The sequence below is a fragment of the Callorhinus ursinus genome, unplaced genomic scaffold (assembly GCF_003265705.2).
Source record: "Callorhinus ursinus isolate GAN/ISIS: 27379988/994484 unplaced genomic scaffold, GSC_fseal_2.0 scaffold40, whole genome shotgun sequence".
NCBI classification, from domain to species: domain Eukaryota; kingdom Metazoa; phylum Chordata; class Mammalia; order Carnivora; family Otariidae; genus Callorhinus; species Callorhinus ursinus.
Genome location: NW_027397102.1, coordinates 9,507,285 through 9,513,747, shown reverse-complemented (window position 1 = coordinate 9,513,747; position 6,463 = coordinate 9,507,285). Strand labels below are relative to the sequence as shown.

General features: G+C 32.0%; 1 protein-coding gene across 1 annotated transcript in view; it reads right to left on the bottom strand.

The window, feature by feature from the left end:
* The window catches only part of CYLC1 (cylicin 1), a 121,834-nt gene that overhangs the window by 28,036 nt on the left and 87,335 nt on the right, over nt 1-6,463 (bottom strand). The window lies entirely within an intron of this gene.

Below are 6,463 nucleotides of genomic sequence, written 5' to 3'. Positions count from 1 at the left end.
CACACACACACACACACACACACACACACACACACACACAAACACAGTGGAATATTACTCAGCCATAGAAAAGAGTGAAATCTTGCTAATTTCAACAACATGTATGGACATAGAAGGCATTATGTTAAGTGAAATAAATCAGACAGAGACTGAATGACATATGACATAAGATTTCTACTTATATGTGGAATCTAAAAAAAATAAAACAAACTAATAAAACAAGAATAGAAGTAAGCTCATAGGTGCAGAGAGCAAACTGATAATTGCCAGAAGGGAGGGGGTAGAGGGATGGGTGACATAGGTAAAAGGGACCTACAAACTTCCAGTTTTAAAATGATTAAGTCATGGGGATGTAATGTACAACATAACAAATATAGTCAATATCATTGTCATAATTTTGTATGGAGATTGATGGAAAGAAGATTTGCAGTGGTAATCATTTTGTAATGTTAAAATTATCAAATAAGTGTGAGATAAATTTGAAACTAATATATATTGTATTTCAATCATAGTTCAATGAAAAATATAAAATAAAAGAACTAAAGAAAAGTAATAGGAAAGGAGAACTAAAGAGTAATAAGAGGGGGTGCCTGGGTGCCTCAGTCATTAAGCTTCTGCCTTCAGCTCAGGTCATGATCCCAGGGTCCTGGGACCGAACCCCGCATCAGGATCCCTGCTCCGTGGGAAGCCTGCTTCTCCCTCTCCCACTCTCCCTGCTTGTGTTACCTCTCTTGCTGTCTCTCTCTCTGTCAAATAAATAAAATCTTTAAAAAAAAGTAATGAGTACTAAGAAAAAATTTCAAATAAAGTATTTAAAGTTACAAAGATAATAAAGGAACTAAAAACAAAGACAGAACCATATTTAGGAAAAGAGGAGAAGAGGAGATGGTGCATGTGAACAAAATATTCACCCATTATGGAAAAATGTCATTAGGAAATGTGTAAAATTGATAAGTAATCATATAAATATATTATTTAGAGATATGGAAGTAGCCACCAAACTAAATGCAGATTCACATTCACATGTATGTTTGCCTAGACAATTTTACTGGTACTTGAATATCTTATCTTCAAATACGGTAATACTGCTTTAAATTGCAGCAATTGTGGCTTTTGGAAAAATAGATCAAATCAAGTAATGGTAGTGACAGGAAAAAAAATGACCCCTTATGTCATAAGTATATATTGTTTCTTTAAAATATTTATTTATTTCTTTTAGAGAGAGAGATAGAGAGAGAGCATGAGCAGAAGGGGCAGAAGGATAAGGAGAGAGAATCTCAAGCAGACTCCACCCTAAGCATAGAGCCAGACATGGGGCTTGATCTCATGACCATGAGATCATGACCTGAGCCAAAATCAAGAGTCAGATGCTTAACCAACTGTGCCATCCAGGTGCCCCCCATAAGTATATATTGTAAATACAACTCTAAAATTGTATTTTAAACTCTAGAAGTCATAGTAGTACTTAAGAATTCCATGATCATTTCCTGAGAAAGATTTCATGAGATAATAATTTTCATTTGATGCCATTATTATGTCTTGTATTCTAGTAGTTTAGCCACCTCTACTACTAGAAGGGTGTTCATCAAGGGTATTCTATTCCTCTTCCATCCTAACTATGGGCAGATATATGGCCTACCTCTCTTAAACTCCATTAGAAAACACAAAACACTTGCCTCTGTGCTATTCACTCCAACTTCAATTTATAGCTCATTTAGCTCAATTCCTCATTTTGGAGATGAAGAAACAACCCAAGAATAGGAAAAGGATTTATTTGTTTTACTTTATCATGAAACATGTGTTTTAGGGTGAAAATTATAGAGTCCCAACAGTTCTATAGTTCCTATGTATTTAACTTCAACTTGTGTATTAGCTAATTTTGTACAGAGTAAGTAATCTGAGGTGGATTCCAGTTTTACAAACATCTTCTTTCATTGAATAGAAACAATGAATAATTTTGCAGCCCCCTTCTTTGTTTTTTCTGGTTATTTGATTTGCCTTCACTTGACTCCTAATTAACTGTAGTAAATGACAATATAAGCTATTTAATCAAATGCTATTATTGTGTATAGTACCATATAATTTCCGGGTGCTCCATAAATGAAAATATCTTCTGGAAAATAAAATAAGCTATCAGTTGACTGTTTCTATTGATAAGAGGGTGATACTTAACATATTGATTTATTTTTTGACTTAACATTTTATACTGAATTGGTTTCTTTTACCTTGTGTTCATATTGCTCAAAGAAAATTAAAAATCTATACACATTATTGGAGAACTCTTCATATGAGTAAGGCTCTATGAATATGTATAATACAAACCTAGATATATTACTAAGCAATTTACATGCTTCATTTTCCTATAAGGAAGGTCTTATTAATGTCCTTTTTTACACTTGAGGAAAAGGATATTCCAAGGGATTAAGAAAGTTATGCAGAGGTATTCTGCAACTAAGTGATAGAGTAAGAATTAAAATCAAAGCTGTCTGACTCCAAAACTGTAGGAAGTAATAACTACACTATACAACATTTATGATGCTCTCCATTTTCAACTTATTTAGGTATTTTGAGGGAGATCAGGAAATTTTTGCTAACACATTTTAGGGCACTAGAACCTTGATTATCACAATGCTCAGAGTTTGGGACTTGATGAAAGCTTATTATATACTATAGGATTACCTTTTTTTTATCCCCTGTTGAAACTACCTTATGGAGAAGATAATTTTCGCCAATGTAGAAAGCCAAGAACAAAAAAAAAAGGAATTATTACATATATTTGGCCATATAAAGATTTTTAAATTTTTGCATTGCAAAAAACAAACACATAAAAAGCAATAGATATATGAGAGTTGGGGAAAATACAACAAAGAAGAAAAATGAAAATTAATATCTATAATATCTATAATAATATAACATCTATAATAAAGAAAGTTATAAACTGGCAAATAAATAACTCATGAGAAAAATAGAGGCTACAAAGGCATGATTCTCAAATGATCAAAACAAAGTGGACAAAGTATATTCCAAATATATTCAAATTCACTAGTAGTCAGGGAAATGTAAGTCAAAGTATGTGAAGTATTATGCATCCATTATAATGGCAGAGGAAAAACTGTAACATCTATTGCTAACTTAGCTGCAGAGAAGTATGTATTATTTTCCTGCCTTTAAATAAAACTAACAAAACATCACTCTTTCTTCTGCTCTCTGCCACACTTCTTTCCCCCGTGTGTGTATGTGTGTGCGTGTATTTCAAGGTTTGATATGATAAAGTGAATCTTAGAGAAAAATAAAGAATGATACATAGTAGGATGTTGTTAAATGTTATCTGGAGAAAAGAAAAGAAGTAGAAATGAATGAGGGAAGAAATGGGGAGTGGGAAGACAAAAAAAATTTAAAAATAACTGATGTAAGGCAAATCCAGAATATATGGCATCTTGGAGTGTAAAATTATGTGTGTGCTTTCATAAATAAGTTGGAACTAAAAGCGATAGCATTAGATATATATCAACTGACTTATAGGGATAACCTGGATATTGTCAACTATAGGAGTAAGTTATAAAGTACTGCATATTTATGATTTTAGTTTAGTCAAAAAATTATCTATCTGCTTACATGTACTTGTATGTACAAGGAGATTGTGTAAAAGAAAAAATGAACACAAGACTAGGGATGGATGTGTGAATAAGTTAGACATACAGGAGCGAGCATAGGGTATTATTAATCTTTTTACATATTTTGATTATTTTAATTGTTATAATAAATTTGTATTACTTTTGTCAGTAAAAAATATATACAAAGAAAAAAATGATCATAAGAAAAAAATCAATAAGGAAACATCAATCTTAAACAACACATTATACCAAATAAACTTAACAGATATATATAAACCATTGTAAACAAAAGCAACAAAATATATATTATTTTCATTTGCACATGAAAAATATTCCAGGATAAATCATATGTTAAGTCTTATCACTTAAGACTTTTAAGACTTTAACAGTCTTAAAAAATTAAAAAGATTGAAATCATATATTTTAAAGATTTTATTTATTTATTTGACAGAGAGAGAGAGACAGTGAGAGAGGGAACACAAGCAGGGGGAGTGGGAGAGGGAGAAGCAGGCTTCCCCGTGGAGCAGGAAGCCCAAAGCGGGGCTCGATCCCAGGACCCTGGGATCATGACTTGGGCCGAAGGCAGCCACTTAACGACTGAGCCACCCAGGCGCCCCGAGATTGAAATCATATTAAACATCTTTTCTGATCATAATCATATTATAAATAAAATACAAGAAAACAAGTGGAAAATTTACATTATGTGGAGATTTAAAAACATGCTACTAGATAACCAATGTTACAAAGAAGAAATCAGTAGAAAAATTAAAATATAACGTGACAAATTAAAAATAATATACAAAATATGGAAAGACCCCAGATGTCCATCAACAGATGAATGGATAAAGAACAGGTTGCTCAGCTATCAAAAAAAAAAATGAAATCTTGCCATTTACAGTGTTGTGGATGGAACTAGAGAGTATTAGGCTGAGTGAAATAAGTCAGTCAGAGAAAGACAAATACCATATGATTTCACTCATATGTGGAATTTAAGAAACAAAACAGATGAACATAGGGGAAGGGAAGGGAGAATAAAAGAAGATAAAAACAGAGAGTGAGGCAAAACATAAAAGACTCTTAACTATAGGAAACAAACTGAAGGTTTCTGGAGGGGAGGTGGGTGGGAGGATGGGGTAACTGGGTGATAGGCATTAAGGAAGGCACTTGATATCATGAACACTGGGTGTTATATGCAACTGATGAATCATTTTAAATTCTATCCCTAAAATTAATAATACACTGTACATTAACTAAATTGAACTGAAATTAAAAAAGAACAACTAAAGCCCAAATTTACTAGAATGAAGGCAATAACAATGATCAAAGCAGAAATAAATGAAATAGAGACTAATAAGATAATAAAAAAATCAGTGACAGTAAGAGCTAGTGTTTTGAAAAGATAAACAAAACTGATAAACCTATAACTAGACTCACCAAGAAAAACATAGAAAAATGTCAAATAAATAAAATCAGAAATGAAAAAGGGCAGCACACTGTTACAATACAAATGCAACGGATTTTAAGAGACTACTATGAAGAAGAAATTGATAAATCCTAGCAACATACAACATTACAAGACTGAATCAGAAAGAAATAAAATATCTGAGCAGACTCATTACTAGTAAGGAAATTGAATGAGTAATCAAAAACCTCCCAAAGAACAAAAGTTCAGGATCAGAGGTCTTCCCTGGAGAATTTTACCAAACATTTAAAGAAGAACTAATATCAATCTTTCTCAAACTCTTCCAAACATACAGAAGAAGAAGTAACATTACTGAACTCATTTTATAAGGCCAACATAACCTGATACTAAAACCACACAAAGATACCACAAGAAAAGAAAATTACAGGCCAATATCTCTGATAAATATAGATAAAAAATCCTCAACAAAATATTAGCAAAACTGAAATCAACAATATATTGAAAGGATCATACAACATGACCAAAGGGGATTTATTCCAGGGATGCAAGGATGGTTCAACACCTGCAAATCAATATTATACATCACATTAATGAAACAGAGGATAAAAATCATCTCAATAGATGCAGAAAACACATGTGAAAAAATTCAACATTCCCTTACAATAACTCAACACTCTGGGTATAGAAAGAGTGTACCTCAACATAAGTAAGGCCATATAAGACAAAACCCACAACTAATATCATACCCAATGGTGAAAAACTGGACATTTTCCCTCTAAGATTAGGTATAAGACAAGAATGACCATTCTCATCATTTTTATTCAACACAGCATTGGAAGTCCTAGCCAGAGCATTTAGGTATGAACAGGAAATAAAAGTCATCCAAATCAGACAAAGAGAAGGGGGATTAAGAGGTACAAACTTCCATTTACAAAATAAATAAATCACAGAGATAAAATTGCACCATAGGAAATATAGTCAATAAGATAGTAAAAATATTCGGAGACAGATGGTCAGTACACTTGTCATGATGAGCACTGAGTAATGTATAAAATTGCAGAAACATTATATTGTACATTAGAAGTTAATATAACACTGTATGCTAATTATAAATCAATTAAATATTCATCCAAATAAAAAAGTCCCCCAAATTGGAAAGGAAGAAGTAAAATGGTATCTACTTGCAGATAAAATGATATAATACATTAAAAACATTAACTCCACCAAAATCTGCTAGAACTAACAAAAAGCATTCAATAAGGTTGCAGGATACAAAATCCATATACAAAAACTTGTGTTTCTACACAATAATAATGAAGTAGCAGAAACAAAAATGAAGAAAACAATTCCACTTACAGTTGCATCAAAAATAATAAAATATTCAGGTATAAATTTAACTAAGGAAGTGAAAGACGTGGATTTGGAA